The following is a 9,056-nucleotide window of genomic DNA, read 5'->3' as shown; positions in this document are numbered from 1 at the left end:
CTTCGATGTTGAAGGTCACAGACTTTCTTTTTGGAGGCAAGGCATCCTTGAAAATGTCATTGCCCATATCTTGGGTGCTATTTTTGTTCCTTTTGTGGCAACAGTAGAATTATAGCCCTGCCAGCAGAATCAAAGCCAAGGATCCTCCAAACTGCAAAGTGCACACTGATAGAAACCAGCATTTGCTGTCCATCTATACTGTTCCAGGAGTAGAAAAATCGTTTGCCTTGTTCTATTTGATTGGCACTTAAGAAACACATCTGACCCTATATAAGTTGTCCCCTCAACAGTGCAGATTGGCAACGAGGGAGCCGCCAGGAGATTTCGTCTCCGGTGTTCAATACCTGGAAACTTCTTCATCTGACACTGATTGGTAGTAGAAAGAAAATATCTGATACTAAGAAGAATGATCTTCCAAAATAAGATTAAATAAAATGTAAAAAATTTTTAAAGCTATGACACAAAGTAGTCATGTGTGTAATCTGTCCTAAGATATGACACACAGCAGTCGTGTGTGTTGTCTGGCCATGCTATGAAACACAGCAGTTGTGTGTGTTGTCTGTCCTAAGCTTCATCCTGGTGCTTTTCACCTTGTCCCCAATAGTATCTGCTTCCTTCCGGGTCTCGGCACTGGGCTCATCCTCCTGCTCTGGTGTGAATACCTCAAAGTCCAGAGCTCCAGCTTCTTAGCAGCTATCTAGAAATAAAGCAACTCCCTGCTCCTCCTCCTGCAGTGACCTGCTGAGCACCTCACGTGCAGGCTCCGTCGCACACAGTCAACTGGTGCTGGTCATCGCCACCTCAGCTCCATCAGGGGTTTTATGAGCTCCTGATCTTTTCTGTTGAGCCCTGGTCTATTAATTTCCTTAACAGTACCTTCATCACCTTGCTTTTCTGAGGAATGAATGCAGACTCCAGCAGCTAAGACTGAATAGGCTCGGAGCCGTTTTGCTGTGCTCAAAGTGCCTCTTTTATATTTTCATTGAAATGTCATGTGGTCTTTTCAGTTTGGTTATCTGGGACTTTCATATCCTCTAAAGCTCCTCCCTCCTCCTGTACCAAAGGTTCTAAGGTTCCTCCCTCCTCCTGTACGAGAGGTTCTAAAGCTCCTCCCTCCTCCTGTACCAAAGGTTCTAAGGTTCCTCCCTCCTCCTGTACAAGAGGTTCTAAAGCTCCTCCCTCCTCCTGTACGAGAGGTCCTAAAGCTCCTCCCTCCTCCTGTACGAGAGGTTCTAAAGCTCCTCCCTCCTCCCGTGTGAGAGGTTCTAAAGCTCCTCCCTCCTCCTGTGTGAGAGGTTGCTCGGCAAGGTCCACCACTTTTCCACTCATTTGCACTCCTTGACTTGTTGCTCAATACATCGCCTTGACTTTGTCTATCACTCACACCTCCTTGAACAGTTTCTGTTCGGCTACAGTCCGTATGCTTTGTACAGTCTATATGGATGTCATTTGCAACCTGCATGAGGTAAACTGAGACAAGTTGCTTGAGCACTGATCTGAAACTCAGTGATAGTACCACAGGACACGGAGCTGGAAGAACACCAGGCGAGTCAGATCAGAGCAGAGAGAGCAGACGAGTGAACAGAGTAGGAACAGCTGGGTGGGGATAAGAAGGACAGTATGTTCCTCCACAGGTGTGGGTGACACCAAGTGTCACATTTCATATGTTAGGTGGAACTGGATGGCAGTGCTGGCCTATTCAAGCTCGAGGAAGATAAAGAAAAGCCTTTATTTCTTTAAGCAGAAGGACATTTTAAAATGCCCGGAATCAGTGGTCGGCAACTTTACAGTTAAACCAAACGACGTAGAGAACTCCAGCTCAAGCTGGCCAGACAGTGGCTGGTCAGGGCTTGGAAATGGTAACGATTGAACACACACACACATGAGGAAGAGGATCTAAATGCAAGAGGTTTTAATAGTGAAACCAAACAAATCAGTGGGGGTCAGGCAGGTATTCAAGGTCAGGTTGTTCAAAGGTCGATAACACGGGGCAGAGTCTGGGGGTGAGGAGTGTCCAGGGGTCAGGCGGGAGAGGAGCTCTAAAAAAAAAACTGGCAGAAGTCAGAAACCACGAAGACAAAGAAAATTCTAGAGCACTCGGTATGCACCATAGAGTAGCAATATTTCACAGTGTGAATGTGGGGTAGGGAAACTTATAAAGGGGGCAGTAATGAGGAGAATGAGGATCAGGTGCTTGCTCGAACTCTGGTGAATCAGATGAGGGGTGTTTGCAAGTAGGCGTGGCGGTGCGTGGCTGAGTGTGGTTCCTGCGGTTCGTAATGGTAACAGGAAACCCTTACCTTCAGTATCTCAACGTCTTCTTCAGCTCACTGAACTGTAACTGAAGGACAGTATGTGCGTGGTGTTCTCGCTCATACTCCTAGCACACAGACATGGGGTGGAACAGTTTCAAACATGAGGGTTAAAGTTCTCACAGTGTCTTAACTCTGGCCGTTGGCCTCGGCCAAAGGAACACCACCATTTCATACTCAGTGAGGAAATTTAATGTGGTGTCTTTTAGTTATTTAATTATTATTTTGGTCAAGCAGTATATGAAAATATTGATTTACAACAATTTACACTTGGCTTTCTCTAACCGTGCTCACTTGCTAACAGTCAAGCCTCTTATGGGTGTGTTAAAAGCAGCATGCCCACGCCAGAACACCTGGCCTAGACCCCTGTCTTTCTCACAGAGCCACGACCACCCACAGAAAACCTGGTCTAGAACCCTCTGTGTTTCTCATCGAGCCACGACCACCCACAGAGCACCTGGTCTAGACCACTCTGTGTTTCTCATAGAGCCACGACCACCCAGAGAAAACCTGGTCTAGACCACTCTGTGTTTCTCATAGAGCCACGACCACCCACAGAAAACCTGGTCTAGACCACTCTGTGTTTCCCACAGAACCACGCCCAACTCACAACACCCTGGGCTTCTTCTTCTCGCTCACCTTTGTGTTCTCCTCACACTCCCTCTGTGTCTCAGACAGCTGCTCCTCCAGCTCCAGAAGTGTCTCCCGCAGCGTGTCCACCTGGTACATCAACACGGTCTTCTCATTTTCCAGCTGGGCATTGGACACCATAGCCAGCTGATACATCTCCTTAGCCTCTGCCAGTGAATCCTGGAAGATCACCAAGCAAAGGGTGTTTGCCTTAGTCATTTTTATGTGTTTGTACAAACATGTGCACACACACACACACACACACACACACACACACACACACACACATATACATGCACACACAAACACACTTCTGGGAACATGTGCATTAGTGGCGAACCAAAGGAACTCAAAGCATGACTCAGCAAAAAAAACAAAACATACAGATGCATTCACAGACATATGCATATATGCAAAAGCAGTACGTGATCAAGTAAGTAATAAATGATGTACACAAATAACCTTCATCTCCTGTATGGAGGCCTCGCTGTCTGTTGAGATGGAGGCATCATAGCTGCCCCTCTGGAACAAGCCTCCCCTCAGGAAGCGAGGGTGGCACCAGACAGTGTGGACGCCGTCCTGGGCGCCTAACAAGGTGCAGCCCGATTTAAGAGACAGTCAGTCAGTGTAGAGATCTGCAGTAATTAAACATCTACTATAGACATTTGTAATTAGAACATAAGTGAAATAGAACTGAATAGAATAGAATAGAACAGAACAGTAGAATATCAATCAATCAAAATTGATTTATATAGCTCTCTTGACAACAGATGTCACAAAGGAGCTTTACAACTGTTCAAGTCCAAACCCCCAGTGAGCATGCCAAGGCTGACAGTGGCAATCAACAACAGCGCCACCTATATATATATATATATATATATATATATATATATATATATATATATATATATATATATATATATATGGAAACCCTGCATTGTAGTTGAAGGCAAGTATCTATCTATCTATCTATCTATCTATCTATCTATCTATCTATCTATCTATCTATCTATCTATCTATCTATCTATCTATCCCACTCCCTCACTCTCTCTAACACACACACATACACACACATTCTGGATGTCCTCCAACTAAGAGTATTAAAAGAATGAAGAATGCCAATAAGAAAAAAACACATTTTGTATGGTGATGATGAGATTTCAAAACCACAGACAAGGTAATAAATAACATTTTCATCAAATGTGAGTGTCTGCGGAAACATGGCCTACAGCAAAAGGCATTTTATGTAGTTTGAAAGATATATTTATGGTTTGGGTTTAATGTGGTAATGACTGTGTTTAATGTGGTTATGTTTGTGTTTACTGTGTACTGTTTAATTTCTTCACATCTGCAGACACACTAAGTAGGATGATATATACATTTGTAAGTTTGATTATGAGCTGACTGCAACTTAATACATACAGAGTGTATACTGTTAAACCAGGTACTACACACAGAGTACATAGTATACATACAGAGTATATAGTATACATACAGAGTATATAGTATACATACAGAGTGCATAGTATACATACAGAGTATATAGTATACATACAGAGTATATAGTATACATACAGAGTGCATAGTATACATACAGAGTATATAGTATACATACAGAGTGCATAGTATACATACAGAGTATATAGTATACATACAGAGTGCATAGTATACATACAGAGTATATAGTATACATAGAGAGCATATAGTATACATACAGAGTGCATAGTATACATACAGAGTATATAGTATACATACAGAGTATATAGTATACATACAGAGTGCATAGTTTTACCAGATTGAGTGCTACAAACTCATGTATCTAACTAATATATATATGACGAATGTCATGGTCCTCTCCAGCTCAGATATCTTCAGCTATACTGAGTACTGACACCAACCATTTTCTCCAGCTCAGATATATTCAGCTTTTGAGTGTGTGTGTGTGTGTGTGTGTGTGACCTGTCGATGTTGCTGTGAGAAGAGCTGCTCTAGCTGGCTGTGCTGCTGTAGGAGCTCTGGCTCCTCCTGCTGCTCGTGTCTCGGGCTCCTCTGCTTCAGTACCCTCAGCTCCTTCAGCTCGTCCATTAATTAGGTCTCTCCTGGATTCCACCTCTTCTGTGTCTTTGTAATAGTCTTCAAAATCATCTTCAATGCCTCTAGCACAACACCACCTGAAAAGTTTCATTGTTAGACCCATCCTCTTCAATGTCTTTCCACAGACTGATCTGGAATGGTAGTGTGCGTGGGATGCCCTTCATTTGTGACATTATGACATGGGACATCATTATGACATCTTTTTTTTTTTTAACATTGTTTATATCTTTTTCTTTGACATTTGTAATTGATGTTTTTCCTGGCCTTCTTTTACCAATGCCATTGCCAACACTAATGTGTTCATTGGTAGTGCAAGCAGATGGTCTGTTGATTTAAATGGGTGAAAAGTGCAATAAATTCATTCTTCTTTGCACTGATAGAATCCTTTACACTCGTGCACATCTGAGCCACAGCTTCAGCCAGTGTCATAGTTTCAAGGCGATTTTGGACTCCTGTTTGTGCCAGCTAGGGATACATTTGGAGGACACAACTAAGAACATATGCTAAATTCTAGAAATGTAAATGTAAATGAGTGAGGCCATTGTTTAATCTCAATATTATCAGAAAATATAAGCCAGCAATAGCTTTTCCTATTAGCCCCAGTAATTATAATACTCTCCGAGGTACTGAGGTACAGGATGTTTTGGACAGATGTCCTTCATCAGCTGTGCAAGCAAAGTGCTTCTGAATTAGTAGTAGGAGGAACCATGTATGGCTTGCCACCGGAGATTGTGGTAAATATAACATTGTTGCTTAAGAATACACTTAAGAATGACAAAATTGGGGGGGGGGGGGGGGGGGAATTAGTACTTTGTTACAGTGATCACATTTGCAATTTAAAACAAGAAACTAAAAATAGAATGTAAAATGGCACTAAACTTTTACTCTTCCAGCTTGCATGGAAGGAAAACCCTAAATAACCATGGTTACCTCCAAGGAAACATATGCAGTCAACATTATATTGTATCAAAATGGCTTCACAGGCAAGGACATTGCTGCTTGTAAGATAGCACCTAAATTCAACCATTTATCGACTCATCAAGAACTTCAAGGAGAGAGGGTAATTGCAGTACAGAAGGCTTCAAGGTGTCCAAAAAAGTCATGCAAGCGCCAGTACCTGAGACCATTCATGTGTGTGGGTTGCTTCTCATCCAAGGGAGTGTTTGCTCAAAAGTTTGGCTAAGAACACTGCCATGAATAAGGAATGGTATCAAAACATCCTCCAAGAGCAACTCCTCCCAACGGTCCAGGAGCAATTTGGTAATGAACAATGCCTTTTCCAGCATGACGAAGCACCATGTCACAAGTGGCAAAAGTGATAACCAAAGTGGCTTGGTGAACAAAATATTGAAATTTTGGGTCCATGACCAGGAAACTTCCCAGATCTCAGTCCCATTGCGGTGTCTCCCCTTCGGTATCCGGACTTAGGCGACGCCGTGGTCTGCAGGCCTGGTACGCATAGCAACCCGAGCTCACAGAGCGTCTGAAGCACGCCGTCGTCCAGGTAGGTTTGTGCATGGTGTCTTAAGTGTAGCAGGCTATGGCGGTGGTATACAGGGAGCTTTGTTGTTTCTATGTATGTGTGGTTTAAGTTGCTGGAAAAAAGTAGTATAGACGACAGATAGTAGCACAATAGCGCCATTATCGGACCTGGAGTGGCCGCGGCGTGCTACCGCGTCGCCATTTTCCTGCTCCTGCTTTTGTGACAGAGAGCTGCGAAGTGAAGGTCTTTGTGAGAATGACCCAAACACTCTGTATACTCTGATGCTTTCAGTTCCAAGGAAGTAAGGTCTAGACCAGGTAACCTCCCTCATCTCCCGAGGGACGTGGACTGGGATGCCCGAGTTGTGGAATGTCACGATCCACCTGTCAGGAAGAGGCCCAAGACCTACACAAAAGACCCAAACCATACACGACCATTTACTGAACATGTGATGCCACATGACTGGATGATACAAATGTCAATCAAAATATCACTTTCAGTAGTTAATAAATGGATTCACATTGTGCGTCAGTTTCACTCACATAGAATAAACCTAGTCCTGCACTAAACTGCAGAGCCAAAAGTAACTCACCTTTAGAAATTAGATTTAGGTTTAAAATCTCTCTGGGAAATGGCCCCAATATCTCATTATTTACACAATAAAATTTCAAGCAGCACCATAATTCTTAAACGTGGAAGTCAACTCCTTTATTTTTGCACAGATTTAATCATAGATTGTACCAGGAAATGGATTCAAGGTATGTATTTGGGACTAAATGACCCTGACATAGTAGCAAATCCCCCACTGAAATCATGCAATGTTGGATTACTGTGCAATGTTTTTGAATGATGTTTGCATATGTTAGTGACAAGCCATCAAAGAGCCATCATCAGCAAATCACACTACAGTGTAGTATTGAACTGAAGCATTTTTACAGTGCTATCAAAATCAATTTTGTGCCAATTAACTGCTCAGCAGACAATAACAGAAACATCCCACACACCTCATAAAAGTAACTGAGGTCCTCCTTGTTCACCTGCTCCTGTTGAACAATCATCTCAGGCATGAACTCGCTCGTCTCCCTGTCTTCCGCTTCCAGAAAGTTCTCGCTGAAATACTCCAGCTCGTCCAGCACGGCAAACTCAACCTTGTTCGTGTGATCAGCCTCAGCCTCTTCACCCTTCCTGACCAGGCCTGAGCTGCCTTGCCCCGCCGCCTATAGGAACAGGTTGCCGGGTTTGTTGGATGCGCCGAAGCGTCTAAACGAGGTGGTGCCCTTGGTGTGGGGGGATGGGGGGGGTGTATCCCTGTCCTCGGCTAGTGCCAGGAGTCAGCACAACCTGAGATAACGTTCATTTCCTTGGTGTCAGTGGACATTTGCAGGGGAGGCGATGGAGGAGCATTACATTCACCGATTCCTGACTCCCCACTAGTGGGAGGCTCCTCTGGGAGAGAAGACAAAAACTCACTGACAGCCATTGCCCAATTTCTAACAATAATAGAAACTATTTTCATGAAAGGACTAAAAGGAACTAGCACAATATTTTTGGAGATATCTGCCTTACGTCTTACTAAAGACTAACGTGCAAATCATGGCGTGCTGAATATGCCAAACTGACTACATTGTTCTTTATATTAGTGTAGAAACCATATCTTAGAATCACTGTCTCAATTAATGGAAATCACAATGCACTCAGCTTAAACCTCATGTGCATCTAAACACTGTCCATCCTTGAACAATGAGTCTCCTGCTAGAGCTGGAAAGGTCAAATGAGAGGAGAAAAGGCAGAACTGCTTCATTACTGCCACATTTTCACTGAAGCTAACCGCCTTAGCAGAGTGAGGCACAAGCAACTTATATAAAGCAGCCACCAGTGAAAGATCTGCTGTTCATCAACAGAAGAACAAATAGAAAAAGCAGACAAATGAAATGTGGCAGCCATAGCACACAATAGCCAGTACAAACAGTACAAACATACCAAACCCACAAAGAAAAAAACACCAGTCAGAACCAAACAAACACTGGCACAAGAGCGAGGGGGCACACAAAGAACCAAAAATGAACAGCCAAACAGAACCAGGGAAAAACAGAGGGCAGACCTGGATTACATAAAATGTATAAAGATTTTTCAGGTCCTGTAGAGAATTTACTTTTTTTTTTTTATATACGGTCATAACTTTTACAGCAACTACCATATCTTTTTTATAGTGCCAGATGTGTAGCGACAGAAAATGGAGCCAAGCGGTCAATCAAGGAAGAGTTATGTGCTTACACTCCAGACCCTTTCCACTGATGGAGAAACATCTGCCCCCTCCAAACCCCCTGTGGAGAAGCCTAACCCTTAAATGATAAAAACTACGTAAAGAAGGATGTGCATCATTCTCACCAGACTCATCCAGTGAGATGAAAACATCTGTCCACTTCAAACAACCTTCAGAGAAACCTAGAAGAAAAAAAACTAGTGAGAGAGATCCATGATCCAGACAAGAAAAAATCAAATATTTAAGTACACCTCAAGTCGAATGACTTGGGCA

This window comes from Electrophorus electricus, chromosome 26 (assembly GCF_041902795.1).
Source record: "Electrophorus electricus isolate QZ-2024a chromosome 26, ASM4190279v1, whole genome shotgun sequence".
In the NCBI taxonomy this organism is placed as follows: Eukaryota; Metazoa; Chordata; class Actinopteri; order Gymnotiformes; family Gymnotidae; genus Electrophorus; species Electrophorus electricus.
The sequence above is the reverse complement of the archived record's forward strand: the minus strand, read 5'-3'. Positions refer to the sequence as shown.